The 21425-nt window shown below is 37.2% G+C and overlaps 2 long non-coding RNA genes across 2 annotated transcripts; one reads left to right on the top strand and one right to left on the bottom strand.

Moving 5' to 3' along the window:
* On the bottom strand, positions 1-21201 carry LOC139128989 (uncharacterized). The gene is made up of 3 exons (XR_011551479.1): positions 21090-21201; positions 12817-13157; positions 1-1820 (listed from the first exon to the last, which is right to left on the bottom strand). It is a non-coding gene; the product is annotated as an uncharacterized lncRNA (long non-coding RNA).
* LOC139128992 (uncharacterized) lies at positions 8994-10789 on the top strand. Its single transcript, XR_011551483.1, has 2 exons — positions 8994-9872; positions 10571-10789. It is a non-coding gene; the product is annotated as an uncharacterized lncRNA (long non-coding RNA).
* Positions 21202-21425: the final 224 nt, after the last annotated feature.

The raw sequence follows: 21425 nt of genomic DNA, 5'->3' as shown, positions 1-21425 counted from the left end.
TGGTTTTTAATAAACTTTAGTCTAAATAATTTGTTCTAGAATATATCTGCAAAACACATGGTAAAAATGTTACAGGTTCATTTTGACACATTCCGGCTAGAGATCACTAACTACCATTAAGGTAAAACTTTATGAACTGTAATCATGTTTTTGGATTTTGTCAGGCCTCATTGATTTTGGCAATATCTGTATTTCTATAGCATTTAAATTTCAATAATATTCACTGTATATAGATGGCACATAACAACAGCAACAAAACTAAAGAGATGGACCAAAAACTAACAGGGCGAGTACAGCACAGGAAGAGTCTCCGCTATGTGTAAAAATGCCATTGTTTTGCCATGAAATCTACATGTGGAATTTGTAAGAGAAACTTTCTTTGCATGTTTTATTCTCACTATTATTGTGTGCTACCTTGTTACATATGATTTATCCAGAAAAGTAAAATGAATGTCCAAATTTAGGAGTTTAACCCTCCAGGGCATTTTATAATTTATAGATCGATGAAGAGTTAAGAAAGTTACAGAGCATACATCACTTTGCAATTATTTTGTTTTTGGATTTTTCATAAAATTTCAAGGATGCGATGATCACTGCAACATGATGTTTTGGGAAGGTAGGAGGGTTATGAAAGGTTGACGGTAGAAGTATGGACCATCCACATGTATTTCTCTTACTATTTACAACTCTTTAGTGGGTGACGTCTTTGAAGCAAATTCCTATATACACTTTGAGAAAAATTGTGTACGAAATGCCTTACTCGCTTTGCATATTATTCATTTTTTGGCTACAAAGAACCAAGAATAATTTAGCAAAGTGATATAGTTAGCATTCTATAGTACTTGGCAAAACAGAGTTGGAGAAACAATATAGGACATTTTCTGTAATGCAGTGGTCTTGCAAGGGTCTCCCTGATTGGCCTTCAAACAGGTGAACATTAGAAGCATGAATGATATTACCAATGAGAATAGACCTTCCAAACGCAATGGACATAAGTTTTTCACAGCAAGGATGAGTCACAACTTTTCTTAATTGTGTTGAATTTCCAAACCTTTTCAGCTGTGTGTGCAAAGTACACACATTCTGATAAATGAAAAGGTGTGAAACTGAATAAGTGATAGCTGTTCACCTACTGACATAGATAAGATCACTTGAATATTGCAAAACTGACAATTTACGAATTTAAATTTCATGGTACATTACAAGTTTTGCATGGTCGTTCTAAACTGAATATTACCATGGTAACTGTCTGACAGGAATTATGCTATGGTATACACATTATCTTCCATTGTTGAAATGTTCTCAACATAACAATAACAAACATATATGGCTACAAACAAATGTTACCTCTTTTCAATGTAAACTCCTTTAATCTAACAGAAATCTAATTTGAATATGGACACGTTGACATTCAAATAGTCTGTTCAATAAAATTTTCTCAGAAAGTGTACCCTACATCTATGAATATCTAAAACAAATTACAATGAAATATTTCACTACATTTATCTTTTTGTCTTTCTCACACTTGACATAAAATTCAAGAATCAACAGCTATGAATGTCCATTCAAAAAAATTGTTTCGAAATTGTACATGATTATGTAAAGATCTGTCGTTTTTACTTCTCCTGCAGAATGACTATACAACCAATACACTAAGTACAGAAATGATTTCTAAAAATAATGGCACAAATGTTTGGAGTGTTTTATCACATCTTGGGTCTCCATGGATAAATAATGGTAAGAACAATCTCCAAATCACTCCACTATGGTGAATGGCAGTTGTGTCTTGCTCATCTTGTGGAGGGACTATATCACAACATCTGTCAAAAAGACAAACAAATGTACTAAAATTCTGATATGTTGATGCATACCACTGTAATGTAATGTCAAAGCTTACCAAATGCAATATATTCTTAGCTTGAAAGCTTATATCCCGTAGAAAACTGAACGACTTATCAAGTAGTTATTGTGTAGTGACTAGGTCTGTACCGACCCAAAACGACCTATTTTTTGGAAATAAGTGGTTGGAACTTCATACATAAGTTATTCTGACACATTTGGGTAACAATCAGCCAAATCCAAGGATTGGAGAAGAGCACATTCCAAAGAAATACACTAATCGAGGGAGAGAGTATAACACTAATGGCTCCTGGAATTACAAATACAATGCAAACAACAATCACAACAGCAACAGCAATAACGATAAAGGAAAGCACCTCGTGAGGGAGTTTTTGATGAACATATTGAATTTTATCAACAATTGAATACATCATTGACATCCGTCCTTTAGATATGTGAGGACCTTGAATCAGGTATCTTTATGTCACAATACTTAACTTCACTGTCACTACTTTTGAACTCTTGACATGGTGTGTTCCTCAATAGCGAGAAGTACACTGAAATTTACTACATGGAATATTTATGGAAATTTAGAACAGAAAGTTAGAGATAGCAGTTTTTAAGTAGTTTAGAAAGGTTTGATTTTTTAAGTCTAGTAGAGACAAAAACAAGAGTTGACTCAAATATTAATATTTCAAAATATAGTTATTTTCATTCGGCTAGAACCAAACAACATAGAAAGGCACGCTCACCCTCTGGAGGAGTTGCATTTTATTTTAGAGATATTTTTACTGCTGGTATTACGCAGATGGAAAGTAGTTCTGAAGATTTTATTTGGGTTCGTTTAGATAGTAAATTTTTTAACTTAGTTGATGATATCTTTATTTGTACCCTATATTTTAGTCCACAAGGGTCAAGTATTTTTAGCTGGAAAGAGTCAAACCAGTTTCAGCTGTTGGAAAAGATATTGCTAAATTTTCAAAAAAGGGGGCAATTATTCTCACTGGAGATTTCAATGCACGTACTAAGAATATACAGGAGGTTGCAATTTATGAACAAGACGACTATCATTTATCAAATGCAGACATTGCATTCAAAAAACGAAATTCACAGGATATTTCAATGAAAAATTATTATGGTGACCAACTTTTAGATCTGTGCATGGCCACCGATATGGTAATTCTTAATGGGAGATGTATTGGAGACAGTATTGGAAAATTCACCTGTCACCAAAGGCATGGCAGCAGTACTGTGGACTATAGTATCGTCAGTACTAACTTATTTAGCAAAATTCTATTTTTTAAGGTTCACCCACTTAACATTTCTATATCAGATCATTGCCAAACTGAATTTCAGTTACAAACTAACGCCTACTTAAATAATGTAGATACTAATATAAAAATTAATCAAGATAGACGTAGCAATGATTTTACTTTTGTATGGACAGCGACTCTAGGTATTACTTTTATGAAGCATTACATAATTCACACATTGCATCACTCATTAATAATTTTAACAAAACAAATTTTGATGCCACAATACAGTCAGTTAATACAGCTTGTGCAATGTTATCAAACATATTCCTACAAACAGCAGGAGCTAGTCTCCATAAACGCATTATAAGGAAAAAAAAGGAAAAAAGGGCAAGAAGTTAAGCACCTCTAGGAAACCAAAGTGGTATACCAATGATCTTGGTAATTTAAAAAATGATGTTTACAAATTATCAACTAAGTTGAGCAGAGACCCATATAATACTGAATTACGGAGCTCGTGCTACAATTTAAAGAAACAATATAAACGTCTAGTTAAAACAAAGAGAAGAGAATTTAAAAGTCAGATTTTAAACAAATTAGACAGCTTGGGGAAATCAAACCCAAATAAGTACTGGGAGCTGATTAATGATTGAAATCAGATTCACAAAATAATAGCAGTGAACACACACCAATTGAAAAAGAAAGGTGGTACAGTCATTTTAAGGCACTTAATGCAAAGGTAGATTTGCCATTAATAGATGAGAATGTCATGATAGATCAACAGAGGCTGGGAACACAGATCTCAGCTTTGGACAAACCCATTTCTGAATTAGAAATTCAAAAAGCCATCAGTACTTTAAAGAACAGGAAAGCCCCAGGTATGGATAAAATAACAAATGAAATGATAAAAGCAAGTAGACATGTATTAATTAAACAAATCAAAACTCTTTTCAACATAATCTTAGCTAGCGGTCACTTTCCTGATGCATGGAACACAGGCATTATTGTACCGATATAAAAAAAAGGAGACAAAAATGACCCGAGAAATTACAGAGGGATAACATTGCTAAGTACAATTAGTAAACTTTTTACTTCAGTTCTAAAACAAAGACTAATTACTCATATTAAAAATGAAAACCTTATAATTAGGGAACAAATTGGCTTTATGCCAGAGTTTAGTACATGTGATCATATATTTGTTTTAAAACAATTACTTACAAAGTATCTGAGTAAGGGGAAATATATCTTTGGCTGTTTCATAGACTTTCAGAAAGCCTTTGATTCAATTTGGCATGTGGGGCTTCTACACAAACTAATAAAGTATGGTATCACAGGGAAATTTTATAACATCATTAAGTCAATTTATTTAAATTCGAAGGGTTGCATTAGGGTGAAAGAGGGACTCACTGAACAGTTTCCCATGGAGAGAGGAATAAGGCAAGGTGACGGCTTAAGCCCACTGCTTTTTAACTTATACATTAATGACATAAAAGATTCGCTTAATTGTGTCACCAATGACCCACCAACTTTATTACGGAGTACTTTATCATGTCTACTTTATGCCGATGACTTACTTCTACTATCTGAGACACCTACGGGGCTACAGAATGCTATAAATTCAATAGGGCATTATTGTGAAAAATGGCATTTAGGCATAAACATTCTCAAATCAAAAATCATGGTTTTCAACAAATCGGGGAAAATTTTCAACAAATTTAAATTTACTATACATGGTAATGAGTTGGAAAATGTGTCAACATATACTTACCTTGGCATAAAGTTAAATATTACAGGAAAACTAAACAGAGCACAAATTGATTTGAAAAACAGAGCTATGAAGGCATGTTTTAAATTGAGACAGTTACTCTTTGCAGAGTCAAATATTCCAATTAAGGTCCATTTACAAATGTTTGATGCCATGATAAAACCTATTCTGCTATACTGTACAGAAGTATGGACTGCAGACATATGCACAAATGCAAAAACCATACTCACAAACTTAACAAACACAATTGAAAAGTTGCACATTAAATTTTGCAAGCACATACTTAAAGTGAATAACAAAGCATCCAACATAGCATGGGAACTGGGTAGATATCCTCTAATTGTTTCAAGCATAACACAAATGGTCAAATATTGGTTAAAAATAAGTAAGAAAGCAGATACAACACTGACTCGTGAGGCTTATGATCTGGGTTGTCAACTGGACAATGCACATACAGATAATTGGGTGTCAGGAATTAAACAATCGTTGCTGCTCGTAAATATTGGAGATGCCATGAATGTAAAGATAGAAAATGACAAACAGTTTAAAACTAATTTTAATGTAAAAGTTAAACAGCTATTTGAAAAATGTGCATTTGAATTGATTCATGATGATACCAGACAAGGGCACCATAAAAATAAACTTCGCACATACAGAGAGTTGAAAAAAGATTTCTCTCTCGAAAGCTACCTTCATGTTATAAAAAACCCAGATCACAGATCAGCCCTTTGCAAGTTACGCATTAGTGCACACATACTACACATAGAAACAGGTAGATATAGAAACCTTGATGTCATAGACAGAGCATGCCCAATTTGCCAAACAACACAAGTAGAAGATGAGATACATTTTCTTTTTCATTGCAAAGGATACACAGACATTAGACATGATTTTTTCAGTAAACTAAACATTTGTAAAAACGCATTCAGAGGCACACAAGACCTTGTAAGCATCTTTTCAAGGACAGATAAAGCATCACTATGTGAATTGGGAAAATACATACATACATGTTTTAAACTCAGACAAGACAAAATGAAAAAGACAAAGTAAACTATTTATGAACCTTTTATATGTTGACCTCATGTATAGATATTTATATTTATATATATATTATATATACTCTTTCATTGTTGTTTTTTGCAAAACCTTTATTGTACTTTATGATCAAGATCCCAACTGGGATACATTTCAATAAAGGCTTACTTTACTTTACATACTTATTTTGTGATCATACATACCTAATTGTTTTACGTCCGGAGAGCATAACTACTTATTTTGTTATCTACTTGGTCAAAATAAACAATTACGTTTAATTTCCTACAGACTTATGTGGTTTTGGGCCGGTGTCGCGTATAATTCTGCGCTATATAGAATGGTGACAGTGACAGACATACGCTGCATATTCGAAATGTGTGATTATATAGTTGATTTTGATTTTGAAGTTCAACAAATTGTGTGAAAAAAACTACCATTTGACATTGATCGGTACAGAAAATCAATCACTGACTTTTTATGTACGTTTTGCAAATGATCATTTAACTCCACAGAAAAAACGATTCGTGTTCGTAACGGCTACATGGACGATCTGCCAAAAACGCTTTGCGAAAAATGAACGTTGAACTCGACGTACAATATGGATGAACTTGTTTCACGTTCATATCTCCCTTTAAAAGCATAGTCTTTCAAAGAACTGCAACTCAAAAATAACGTATCTGGTTCTTTTGTGTTTTCTTACCGGGCCCTGGTTTTTAATGAACTACGAGTCCGACCACAGAGTAGGTTGAAAACTTACGACTACGTATGATGCCCTATTCCCAGCGTAATAAGCATAGTTTCAACATCGACTCACGCCGGACGTGCGCGATGAAAGTCATCATCGGGCCAAGTTTGTAAGTCACAAGACTTGAATGTCGGAGCCGTTGTTGCAGAGCGTTGTGTTGATCTGGTAAAGGTTTAATGGATTTTCTGTCGTTTAGCTTTTCAAACACGAGCTCGCATGGGGCTCGCATACGGCTGTGTTCGATCACGTTGCTGGCTGAGTGCGTGGGTCAGACTTTGAACCCAGGACTTTAGAATCACGCCTGATGATGTCATAGATCATGTGAAGACTTCTTTATGATTGGTCAAGTTGCCAAAAGGTCACGGGTCAAATCTTAAGCGGCAAATTAACGATGCGACTCAGGTTCAAAGGTCAATTTTAGCAATTTTTTTTTTATTTCAAATTTTGAACCACTGACACGTGGTCTTTCTTTTGGGGAAAGGTGTTGGGTCACATCGTACCGGGAAATTCCTGAAATATTACTAAAATGGCAAACTATCAGCTACACCGCGTGCCATTATTTCCCTTTTGTCTTAACGGTCGCGGATTACCGACCACGATATCTTTGATAAACACGCAGAGATTATGTATAGGCTTGGCGGTATAGTGCGCATGCGCTAGCTTCAACGTTATGCTCAGCGTTTTGAACTCCGCATGTATCGATACGGCAAACACGTCGAGCAGACCTAAGCCGGCGCTCGCGCGCTCCGTACCGTCGAAAAAGCAAGCAAGGTCCACAAAAGTGGACCTGAAAAAGACGGCAACGTGCGCAAAGGTCGATTTAAATGTAAAACAGTCCGACTTTGGCTCATACTCCCTGCAATAACGATCAAGAATGCAGTGAAGAGTCAGATTTGGCCGAGGACGCAGACGATAACGGAGACGTGCTCAGTTCAACAACTATGAAAGTATTTGACACGCTGCTTTTCGAACATATTAGGCTATACTGATTACATACCCGAGTCCAAAAATTAGCCTGAGCGAGATGAAACTTCTGTTAGTTGCGATAATTTTATCACTCTTGCTGTACATGCTTGGTGTTAGTATCGTGTTCTTTTATATTTTTAAACTCGAGTTTTCTAACATGCAGTCTTTTCGCGTCTGCTGAGAAACCTTGAACAACACCGTACCCGACATCACGCGACATTTATGTCAAGGAGTTTCCCAAGCCAGTGCAGGAGTTCATACACACATAATGTAGATTCACAAGAGCAAGTTCACCGATCTGCTAATTTTTCGAAACGAAATGCAAATATTTTTTATTTCATGCCTTTTCTTTCTTTAAATATATAACCCAAAAATTAAATTACGTCAAACGTGAATTGCGAGGGTTCACAAATGATTCTTTTGTTCGTGTTTCTAAACTTATCAATTACCCGCAGACTCCACAGCTGCTAGCTGGACCTCAACACTGAACGTAAAACAAACCCGGCTCAAATTCTAGAAGTGCTGAAACTAGCAATTTTTGCCATATGAGGTCAGTCATCGAAAGTTTCACTAAAAGTAAAAATCTCCGAAATAATTATGTTTGCGCTGGTATTGCGCAAGTCGAGTGACTCCACTGTAGACTAGTCGATACTCTGTCTCTCGGAACACGCTGTCGATGACAGCCTGCACTGTTCTACGCTACGGCGTGATTATCATTAGTTTGATAAAATCGGTACAAGAACACAGAGAAATAGAGTTTGAAAAAATAACACGAGTCAATCTCTCCCGTCGCAACGAAGGGCGACAAGTTTGCAGTGCGGTGCAAAAGCTAAGAAAATACAACAGACATTTTATGTTGTCAAGAGTTACGTGTGTTCGTCTCATCTTGAGGTAGGAAAACTAGCAAGTGACGTCCCGTTCGCACAGTGTCAGCGCAAACATGAACTTGACAATCACTTTTCACAAAGAACATGCATAAATTGCCGATCGCGAGACAGGAAGTAGACAACTTGAGTCGAGAACAAGTGAATGCCCGACGCGATCGCGCGACGACAGCACATAAGTCTCGATCGGATAGACTTTTTTACGCAAGTTTCGACATCTTCGTCTTGACTGTGAACTCTGGTAACCAGATTGTAACCGTTGAGACAACAGTATACAGTTAATCTACTAGTTAAACGTTCCAAAAATGGATTAAATCGCTAAGCACCCCTCTGTGTTTGTTGTGTAAATACCACCCACTGCTGGCACTAAGCATTTGCCAGTTCAGTGTATAATTTCTTTCTATTTTCACACGATCTGCAATCCTAAACATATTCAAAATTCCCAAAACTGACTCTAAATATTTTAACTTAGTCCTGGTGTAAGAATAGTGCGCGAGTCAGACTTCTTGGTCACAATGTGTGACGCATAGGTCGTTTACACAAATCGTCGATTTTCTCAGTTCCGTTTTTGGCAGTGCGTACATTATTCAAATAAGTATAAGTCGGCGGCGCCTGGACAGACTAGCCTGATTTTTCACCTGTGGATAGTGAATGAATATATCTGAAAGACCGTGTCTCAGATTTCCGATAAAGGGCCTGGAAGTGAAGATATCCTGACAAACGTGAACAAAGGCCGATAATTTATGCAAAAAACGTCAAGTTGACACTTTGAAGGTGCATTGTGCGAAAACAAAAGCGAATTTCAAAAATCCGGGACACGGTTTTTTGCAAAGTATACCCAGCCGTCGATTGCCGTAAACAGATCACCAAGGCCGATTGGAGATTTGTACTTACACTTTTTTGAGTAAAAAAACTAAAAAACACGTGTTTTTGAGTAAAACAGCCGTATGCGCACTGTTTTTGAAAAACTAACAAATTTTCTGAACTCTTCGGTGACCGAGCAGATAAAAAAAGTACCACATGTCGGGTGTGTGACCACGTCTTCTTTGTGAAAATGAGGATTGAAAATAAGTGACAATGAAACTGAGTCGCTACCTTAAATCTGATATGCACTGGTGGGACGTTAGGACGTTTTGAGTGAGAGAGAAAATCGTCACCTCTTTCCGCTCTGATTTTGACACAGTTTCGCGTAAAATTACCGTAGGACATAATCATTCCGGGTATGTACAGGTTAGCTATGGATATTACGATGCGTTGATGGCCCTTGGATGACCGATTCTGAGATCGACCGCGATATCGTCCCATAGAACACGAACACAACCCATATGCATAGTTCGATCGAAGCATGGAGGTAGCAGAGATTGAAGAGATCGTTTAAAAATTCGGTAAGTAATTTCCAATACGCCTTATCCACGAGTTGTCTCTGTAATTTTCGCAGTTTTCACTTCTTTAGTCGCGCTATATTGATGTCATTCTTGGCGAACCCTGTTCAAGTATACGAAACGAACGGACGGTGTTGGCAAAAATTAAACCATGGACTATGGAGGTTGGTACCTCAATATAGACAGTGAAGTGTTACTCCACACTGTCTATCTCTGTGTGTTAATTACAAGGAGAGTTGTAGTAACGAATAGAGCCGGGCTCTATATCTGTTATTTTTAATCATTGATTCAAAATTTTGACCGGATTGATGATGTACAACAGATACTCATATATTTTTATTATTTAAACTTTGACCTGGTTTTAACTACAAAGGGATACTTTTTGTTTTTAAAACATTTTATGAGACGATTTACATTTCTTCTGTTTGAGATGTGCTGAGCCCCAATCACCACGGGTCAGTAGTTGTAGTTTGGAATGGTGTGTCACTAATCAATGGGGAAAATGAGGCTGAAAAGCAAAGATTTGGTAATCACAACGAACATAATTTATGTCATGAGTGTTTGTATCAGAAGGTAAATTATTTTATATTAAATATTATAATTTCATTTCAGCACATGAATGCTCTTTCCATGAAAACAAGCAATTTCACTTTCCACATGTAATGACATCCTTGTCTGTTATTTATCATTTTTATTCTCAGTGTATCTATGGGCAAAGGCCAAGAAGCTGAACAGACCAATGGATCTTGATACAGGAACATTCAATGTGAAGTTTCAGAACAAGATCGGAAACATAAGGATGGCATCGAAAACAACTTTGGATAATGTGAACAATCAAATGCAGACTTTAAGACGTGTTCTGTTGGGTTTTTCACATGAACCTCCCCTTCCAGTATGAAATAAAGAGCTTGCAAACTTGACATCAGAGAACTGCTTCTTGTGTTGTCTTGTTGCTTCTTGTGCTGTCTTGTTCCCTATGTTGAGGTAAGACTGGATTTTTTAGTTTCTTACATGGCAAGTCTACCCACTGCAGTTCATTACAAAATGATTCTGAACCGAGTAAATTTGTAATGGATGGAAGTATTGGGAAGGCTACTATGTACACTGTCCCATGAACTCTGCTTGAAGCTGCCCTCTGTCTTGGGTATCACTGTCCATTTTTCAGTTGTTGACTTGGTATATCAAGTTTAGAAGCATGATAATTTTGATCATACATAAAATGTTGGATGTGGCTGCATCACTGTTGTCAATCCCTGGTTTTTTGCAATTTTTCATGCATCGAGACTTGAATATATAGGCATCATTTATGCTAATTTTTAAGAACATACATACTTATTGTCAAGAAGTATGTATGCTAATTAATGTAAATTTTACATACCAATTTTACCTGCTTATATATATGCTAATTAATATATGTAAAATTTACATACCAATTTTACCTGCTTATTTTTACGCGCTTTAAGTAGTTATTGTTAAGTGGTTATGCTAATTTTTAAGTCTGTAAGGCCGATGCCTTCCTAGCTAATTTACATTTTTCGGCCTATACACATACTTAGTAGTATGTACAGACCTAACTTTGGCCATAGACAAAAGGAACAAGTCTGTAACGAAACAAGTAGGTATCTGCCACAAAAACAACTTATATACAGGCTTATTTACAGACTTATGGATAACTTAAATAAGTATGTGAGTTTTATAAGAGTTTGCTTCATGTCGTCAGATGTCCCTTCATGTAAAAAATGTCCATGTCAATGTCCGTTCATTAAAATGTCCCTTCATCTCACAAATGTCCCACCGTGTCAATTGTCCCTTCATGTCATAAATGTCCCTACATGTCATAATTGTCCCTTAATTCATCTCAAATGTCCCTTCATCTCACAATTGTCCATTCACGTTAAATGACCCTTCATTTTAGATGTCTCTTCAATGTCAGATAAGCTGTCATGACATGTCCCTTTATCCCCTTTATCCCTTCATGTCACATGTCCTTTATATCAGATATCCCTTCATGTCACATGTCCTTTATATCAGATATCCCTTCATGTCACATGTCCTTTATATCAGATATCTCTTCATGTCACATGTCCTTTATATCAGATATCCCTTCATGTCACGTACATGTCCCTTATATCAGATATCCCTTTATGTCACATGTCCTTTATATCAGACATCCCTTCATGTCACATGTCCTTTATATCAGACATCCCTTCATGTCACATGTCCTTTATATCAGATATCCCTTCATGTCACATGTTCCTTTAACATCAGATATCCTGTCATGTCACATGTCCTTTATATCAGATATCCCTTCATGTCACATGTCCTTTATATCAGATATCCCTTTATGTCACATGTCCTTTATATCAGACATCCCTTCATGTCACATGTCCTTTATACCAGATATCCCTTCATGTCACATGTCCTTTATATCAGATATCCCTTCATGTCACATGTTCCTTATATCAGATATCCTTTCATGTCACATGTCCTTTATATCAGATATCCCTTCCTTCACATAAGATATCCCGTCATGACACGTCCCTTCATGTTAGCTGGCATCCCTACTTAAGATATTTCGCCATTCATAATTGCAATAAAACATTTCAATGACTCATGATAATTTCATTTATTCTCAGATCTAAAAATTTCACTTTGGGGACAAGTGATAAAAATAAAATTGACTTTTTCAGCAGCAAAGAAAACTTGAAACTATAAATATATACCTAATAAATATTCGTAACTCAGCCGTAAAATTGAAAACTTTGAGTCACAAATGTTTAGCATTCAGTATTTATCTATATTTTCATTACATTTATAGACAGTTTGTTCCAAACCCGTTTGTTGAAAATAAAAATTTATGTTTTTTAACTATATATTTGATTTTACAACTGAGAGTATCATACCCATGATATTTACTTTATCTGTGATAAATGATTGTCATGGTTACCTGATATTTCTGATGATGATTCATGTTGATAAAGTTCTTCCTCGATTTCTTCTGGATCTTGTACGTCCCTCAGCTGCTGAAGATGATCCAACTGAAATGAAACTGTTTGGACGACTGCCTCCTGTCTGACTATGTGGCGAGGCTGACCTTGACCTGCGAATGACCTGGGGTGGACATTGTTCACTGACTGATATTGTCAGCTCTTTCACATCTTCTGTTATTTCTTTGAGATCTCCTGAGTCTTGATTTTCTGTTGCTTGCTGTTCAAGATTACCCTCAGTCTCTGCTTCAACTACTGGCGTTGTTGCTTGGTTACCATGTTCTTCCATAGTAATTACACCCTAATCAATAACATTACATCAAATTATGAATCAAATCAGCATAGAATTCCATGATGCAATGAATCAGCATACTATTCACTGTTGCATGTGTGAGCTAAAAAACTTTCATACTTTATACCTTCTCTGGAGGGCGCTGTGCCATACCTTATACTTACTCAGGAGGGCTTTTTTTGCAACGTGACTTTATTGCAGACTTTGATACAACACTTTAAACCCTTTATCACATTTTTTATCCCCAGAAATGCGGCCGGTAGGTACAAAGTTGGAGAACTGTGACGAACTATTGCGCATGTCTTTCAACACTGGAAATCATGACACATATTTTATTTATTTTAGTCACCGTTAGCAGATAAGACGAACGCTAATGAACCTTAGGTACACATTCAGCTAACTCGTGTCTTACTTTGCACAAGTTTTGATTGACAGTGATATTCAAATATCGGCATCCCCTGGGTTGACGTCCTCACTGGCCACGCACAATTACTCACTAAAATTGTTCTGAAAAGTTATCGGTTTGAAAAATATGGAGTCGTTATGTATTGATCAGTTATTTACCCCCGCTGTAGAGCATTTCCATTTCATAAATTTTCATCAAAACACGCAAAAAACCGCAATCTCTGGAGCTCTCAAGCTGAATCAAGCTACTCGGACGGCGTCTCTTTGCATAATGATCGTCCTTTCAATTGTAATCCGGTATTTATAACCAATAATAACAGAATGATGTCTTCCCTTTAACAAACAGATGACAGTCAAAGGTAATAGAGGTTGACAGACAATTGGCGACACTATCCCTTAGCTGAGTGCATCTGTTACTGTACAGTAGTTAAATTTGATGACAAATTGTCTTTTTAAAACTAATTCAACTACCCAATTGTCCAATAACATATTATTTAGCAAGCTATTCATCCTTGGAACACAAAATGCATGCTACAACTTCATCATAGCTGTATGACTCAGCACTGAAGGGACAAATGGAGTCATTCTTACATACATCACTGTTGGGACAAGGGAAGTTATTTTTTACATGCAGCACTGTAGGGACAAGGGAAGTGTTTGTTTACATACATCACTGTAGGGACAAGGCAAGTGTTTTGTTACATACAGCACTGTTGGGACAAGGGAAGTTATTTTTTACATACAGCACTGTTGGGACCAGGCAAGTTATTTTTTACATACAGCACTGTAGGGACAAGGCAAGTTTTTGTTACATACAGCACTGTTGGGACAAGGCAAGTTGTTTTTTATATACAGCACTGTTGGGACAAGGGAAGTCATTTTTTACATGCAGCACTGTAGAGACAAGGGAAGTTATTTTTTAACATACAGCACTGTAGAGACAAGGGAAGTTATTTTTTAACATACAGCACTGTAGAGACAAGGGAAGTTATTTTTTACATGCAGCACTGTAGAGACAAGGGAAGTTATTTTTTAACATACAGCACTGTAGAGACAAGGGAAGTTATTTTTTACATGCAGCACTGTAGGGACAAGGGAAGTGTTTGTTACATACAGCACTGTTGGGACAAGGGAAGTTATTTTTTACATGCAGCACTGTAGGGACAAGGAAGTTATTTTTTTACATGCAGCACTGTTGGGACAAGGCAAGTTATTTTTTACATGCAGCACTGTAGGGACAAGGGAAGTTATTTTTTAACATACAGTACGTTGGGACAAATGAAGTTATTTCCTAGACTTACTGTTATGTAGTCATTTCCCCCACACTCATCATGACCTGAGTTCAATTAGTCTAGAACATTCTCAAGGTCACTGCCCTTGATGACCTCACAACCTTGAATTCAATTAGTCATGTTTGGAATGTTCTGGAAAGTTGATTAGTTGTGTAAGGGAGATAATTTTAGAACAGTAATTAGCATGTCAATAAAAGTTCTAGATTGTTCTTATATGCCTTTATAAAAGGGACGTGCACAGCTTCCAGTCAGACTTTTGGGATCGTGTCTCTTGTGTGTTACTAAACTCCAGCAGTAGTCATTCTCAAGACTTTTCAAGACCTTCACTGCCAACGCTGGATTTATACTGTGGACTTTGTGCAACTACAAGCCTGCAAGCCGAAGGACTGTTCATTCATCCAACTGACTGTTACAACTCTGAGACTGGAGCTTTGCCGTCCCAGCTGAGATAAGTAGTCTGTACACTTTTAAAGCTTGTACTCTATCCCTGACTTAACAATTAGTTTTATTTTCGTAATAAATTTTGTTTAAACGTTAACTGCTGAGTTCACCCTTTTGTTCGTTTTCTCTGCACGTAACAAAATTGGGGGCTTGTCCGGGATACGAATATTTTGAGCCGTTTGACAACATTTTGCCTGCCTTTTTCAAAACTACTGTATACTGTGAACTCAGCGAAATTTAATCATGGCGGAATTTAAACCAGAGGAAATGGATGACCTTGATCAGGACACATTTGATTCCCTCAGAAAAGACGACCTCATAACACTGGCCAATTTCCTTAAGGTAGAAGTTAAACGATCTATGCGCAAGCGAGAAATACAGTTCAAGATTGCAAAACATTTAGTTAAATCAGGCCATTTTGAGGAGTCTGCCTTAAAAGATTATGAGCCCGAGTCTACCTCTGAACTCAGAAAATTAGAATTAGAAATGCAGACAAATTTGGAGATCAAGAAACTAGAATTACAAATGAGAGAGAAAGAATTGCAAATGGAAGAAAGACAGAGAGAGAAAGATAGGCAGGAAAGATTAGAAATGGAAGAAAGACAGAAAGAGAGGGAATTGGAAATGAAAGAAAAGAATTGCAAATGGAAGAAAGACAAAGGGAGAAAGAAAGAGAGGAAAAGAAAAGGAAAGAGAATTAGCAGAACACCGACTGCAGTTAGAAATGAGACGTTTAGAGCTTAGAAAGTCAGGAAAATTCTTCCCTTCAGACAATTTTGACATCACTAAGCATTTCAGGTTAGTTCCCCCTTTCCAAGAAAAGGATGTTGATAAATATTTCCTTCATTTTGAGAAAATTGCTCAGAGTCTGAATTGGCCTAAGGAGTCCTGGTCTATGCTTTTGCAGAGTGCTTTGGTGGGTAAAGCCAGAGAATTTACATTCAGTTGTCAGTGGAACAGGCTTCAAATTATGATTCTGTGAAGGAATTAATTCTCAAGGGCTATGAGTTGGTGCCTGAAGCTTACCGTCAGAAATTTAGGGATTGTGAGAAGGTGAAGGATCAAACTTATGTTGATTTGCTCGAACAAAAGAACAACTGTTGATCGTTGGTGTTCTTCTGAAAAGGTCAGTCAGAATTATGACAAATTACGACAGCTTGTTTTGATTGAAGAATTTAAGAGGTGCATTCGGAGTGACATCAAGACGTTTATCAATGAACAAAAGGCAGATACATTGGAGGTTGCTGCACGTTTGGCCGATGATTATTCATTGACCCACAAATCTTCATTTCTCAGCAAACCACCCAGTCCTTTCATACAGAAACAATGCAGGTAAATTTAACTCGTCCTTTTCATCCAAGAATTTTTCAAAGGAAAGTAGAAAATCAAATGTCAACAGTTCACAAAGTTCAAGTAACACTCCCACATCATCAGATCCCAAGTCTCAATCTCCTTCTGACAAACAGTTTGGTACACTTTCTTGTAATTATTGTAAGAAAGACGGCCATTTAATGTCAGATTGTTTCAAATTGAAAAGAAAACGTGAAGGTCAAAGTGGTCAAAGTGGATCTAAGCCCACCGGCTTTATTTCTTCATCAACTCAATTAGAGTCTAATAATGTGTGCAACACATTTTCTGAGGTTAAATCCCTCTTATCCCCAATTAATGAGGTCAAGGTCAATTCTTCTCAAGATAGCATTATGGGTATTTTCGAACCATTTATTCATAATGGTTTTATATCACTTTCTAGTGATTTCTCTTCCGCTACCCCTGTCAAAATTTTAAGAGATACCGGGGCTTCCCAGTCTCTTTTGTTGGCAGATACCCTGCCGTTTTCTGAAAAGTCATTTTCAGGTTCTAAAGTTCTTATTAAGGGGTAGATTGCAATGACTTTATTCCTGTTCCTCTCCATAATGTCTATTTGTCTTCGGACTTTGTTTCTGGACCTGTGACTTTAGGTATTAGGCCTTTTTTGCCTTTTGAAGGGATTCACCTTCTTCTTGGAAACGACCTTGCTGGGGACAAGGTCATTACTAATCCACTTGTGACTGATAATCCTAGTTTAGATCAGGATCCAGAGCCAATTGAACAAGAGATACCCGATTTATTTCCTTCATGTGCCATTACTCGAGCCATGTCAAAGAAAACTTCCGAGAATCAAAATACTCTCAAAATAATGTCACAGATGTTGACTTAAATGACACCTTTCTCAGTCAGGTGTTTGACACGGATCATTCCGTTATCCCTCGTGGATTTGAAACTTCCAGTAAAACTTCTGCTGACCAAAGTCAGACATTTTCTAGATCAAATCTCATTGCAGAACAACACAAAGACCCAGATATTTTGTCTTTGTTTGACAGGGTAGATGATGAAGGTAAAACTTCAGATAGCTCTGTTTCCTATTATACAAATCTGGTATTCTCATGCGTAAATGGAGACCTCCAGATGTTTTGGTTGATGACGATTGGGCTATAAAACATCAATTGTGGTTCCAAAGCCCTACCGTGCTGAAATATTGCGCCTGGCCCATGAAACCCCCTGGGCTGGTCACTTAGGAGTCAGGAAAACTTATCATAAAATTCTCAGTCACTTTTATTGGCCTAATCTCAGGCAGGATGTAGCACATTTCTGTAAAACTTGTCACACATGTCAAATGGTAGGAAAGCCAAATCAAACCATTCCAAGGGCCCCTTTACAGCCAATTCCTGCATTTCAAGAACCATTTAGTAGGATACTAATAGACTGTGTTGGGCCCCTACCAAAACAAGATCAGGAAATGAGTACATGCTGACAATAATGTGTACATCAACTCGGTTCCCAGAAGCCATACCACTGAGAAATATAAAGACAAAGACTATAGTGAAAGCTTTAGTCAAATTTTTCACTTTATTTGGCCTCCCTAAATGTGTCCAGTCCGATCAAGGCTCCAACTTTATGTCTGGAATTTTTCAACAAGTAATGGATCAGCTAGGCATTAAACAGTATAGGTCATCCGTCTATCATCCAGAAAGTCAGGGTGCTCTTGAGCGATTTCATCAAACTTTGAAAAACATGATTAGGACCTACTGTTTTGACACAGAGAAGCAGTGGGATGAAGGAATTCATTTTTTGCTCTTTGCTGTTAGAGAGTCAATTCAGGAGTCTCTTGGTTTTAGCCCATTTGAGCTTGTATTTGGACATACAGTCCGTGGCCCACTTAAGCTCGTTAAAGAGAAATTCCTATCAGACGATGATGATTGTCTGAATATTTTGCAATATGTGTCAGATTTTCGTACAAAACTCTCTAAAGCATGTGAATTAGCCAGAGAAAATCTTGAGTCATCTCAGCAGTCAATGAAAACCAAATATGATAAAAGCACCTCAAAACGGAAGTTTGAACCAGGTCAAAAAGTTCTTGTTCTACTTCCAATTCCTGGCAAACCACTCCATGCTCGTTACTTTGGGCCATACCTAATTGATAAGAAATTGAGTGATTTAAATTACATCATAATAACACCTGACAGGCGAAAACAAAAACAGCTATGTCACATAAATATGCTTAAGCCATATTTGGATAGGGATAATCCTACTATAACTCAGCCTGTCGTGCAGTCAGTTCAAACCATTATGAAGATAGTGATACTGAAACTGACTTGAGTGAAAATACTCTAAACTCAAAGCTGGGCTCGGTCAAGCTTCAGAACTCAGAAATCCTGGAGAAGCTGGAGTCTACAAAGTTGGCACACCTCCAGCCAGAACAACAACAACAGGTGAAAGAACTGCTCCATGAATATAAACACCTGTTTCAAGATGTTCCAACGAGGACAAACGTCATCTATCACGACGTTGATGTTGGGGACAGTAAGCCTGTAAAACAACATCCATACAGACTGAATCCAACAAAAGCAAATATCTCCAGGAAGAAGTCAAATACCTGCTGGACAATGACTTTATTGAACCCAGTAAAAGTAACTGGAGTTCGCCGTGCATACTTGTTCCAAATCAGATCACAGTTATCGTATGTGCACGGACTTTAGGAAGGTCAACACTTTAACAAAGACAGACACTTTCCCAATCCCGAGGATTGATGACTGCATCGACCGAGTGGGAAAAGCCAAGTATGTGACGAAATTTGACCTACTGAAGGGATTTTGGCAAGTCCCTCTGACGGATCGTGCTCGTGAAATATCCGCCTTTGTTACACCAGACGGATTGTTCCAGTACAAGGTGATGCCATTCGGAATGAAGAACTCTCCGGCAACGTTCCAACGGATGATCAACGACGTCATATCCGGGCTAGACGGGTGTGCAGCCTACGTTGACGACGTCGTCCTGTATAGTGACACCTGGGAGGAACACATCAAGCTCATGCGGAAGTTCTTTGAGAGACTGAGCAAAGCAATGTTGACTGTCCACCTTGCCAAATCTGAGTTTGGTTGGGCTAGGGTAACTTACCTCGGACATACTGTAGGACAGGGTGAGGTAAAACCTGTTGATGCCAAAATCAGTGCCATTTCAAGTTTTCCCATACCAAACTGCAAACGACAACTGATGCGCTTTCTCGGTATGGCTGGTTACTACAGAAAATTCTGTCCAAATTTCTCCACAATTACTGAGCCTTTGACTAACTTACTTAAAAAGAAAGTAAAGTTTGTTTGGTCAGAGCAATGCCAACAGGCATTTGATACACTTAAAGCCATACTGCAAAGTGCTCCAGTGTTGTCTGCACCAGATTTCACTTTGCCATTCAAATTAGCTGTGGATGCTAGTGATACGGCTGCTGGTGCTGTTTTATTGCAAGAGGATAGTCATGGTATAGATCATCCTGTTTGCTATTTTTCACGCAAATTTAACAAATCCCAGAGAAACTACTCTACAATTGAAAAAGAGTGTTTATCTTTGATATTAGCTTTACAGCATTTTGAAGTTTATGTTACTTCTTCAAATCAGCCAATAGTGGTTTATATTGATCACAACCCTCTTGTTTTCTACAGAAATTTAAAGGCAAAAATCAGAGATTGCTAAGATGGAGTTTAATGTTACAGGAGTTTAATCTTGACATTAGACATATCAAAGGCAGAGACAATTTAATTGCAGACTGTCTCTCTCGTATTTAGAGTTTATTGTTGTTCCTTTCAAGAAATTTTACTTTAGAGTAAAACAAAATTTGAGTACTTAAATCCTTTTCAAGATTACATTGTAAAAGAAAGATTTTTCTTTGAAAAATTTTCTTTTTTTGAAGAGGGGGTGTGTTATGTAGGTCATTTCCCCCACACTCATCATGACCTGAGTTCAATTAGTCTAGAACATTCTCAAGGTCACTGCCCTTGATGACCTCACAACCTTGAATTCAATTAGTCATGTTTGGAATGTTCTGGAAGTTGATTAGTTGTGTAAGGGAGATAATTTTAGAACAGTAATTAGCATGTCAATAAAAGTTCTAGATTGTTCTTATATGCCTTTATAAAAGGGACGTGCACAGCTTCCAGTCAGACTTTTGGGATCGTGTCTCTTGTGTGTTACTAAACTCCAGCAGTAGTCATTCTCAAGACTTTTCAAGACCTTCACTGCCAACGCTGGATTATACTGTGGACTTTGTGCAACTACAAGCCTGCAAGCCAAGGACTGTTCATTCATCCAACTGACTGTTACAACTCTGAGACTGGAGCTTTGCCGTCCCAGCTGAGATAAGTAGTCTGTACACTTTTAAAGCTTGTACTCTATCCCTGACTTAACAATTAGTTTTATTTTCGTAATAAATTTTGTTTAAACGTTAACTGCTGAGTTCACCCTTTTGTTCGTTTTCTCTGCACGTAACACTTACCAATAATCTTGTACGGTAGTCATTCATACACCTTGATATGCTGCTGATTTTTGAGTATATGATAATGAGATTGAGTGTCTCCAATCTCCCCCTGCCTGCTCATTTGATGTATCTGTTGTGGCACAGAGAAGACAAAAGAGGAAAATCTTCATATTTCAAGACACAGAACAACATATGGACTGTACAAATGGTAAATCATCCAGGGATTTTTAGAACGTCTTATGAAGTATAAGAAGATTTATATCATCTTTTGTGCAGATGACGCTAAAACACTAAAGCTACGTCTCTATTTCAATATTTTTTGATCAAAGCTGATGAAAGTGTCGAAATTCGAAA

This window comes from Ptychodera flava, unplaced genomic scaffold (genome assembly GCF_041260155.1).
Source record: "Ptychodera flava strain L36383 unplaced genomic scaffold, AS_Pfla_20210202 Scaffold_83__1_contigs__length_492613_pilon, whole genome shotgun sequence".
NCBI classification, from domain to species: domain Eukaryota; kingdom Metazoa; phylum Hemichordata; class Enteropneusta; family Ptychoderidae; genus Ptychodera; species Ptychodera flava.
This window is presented reverse-complemented; position numbering and strand designations above follow the sequence as displayed.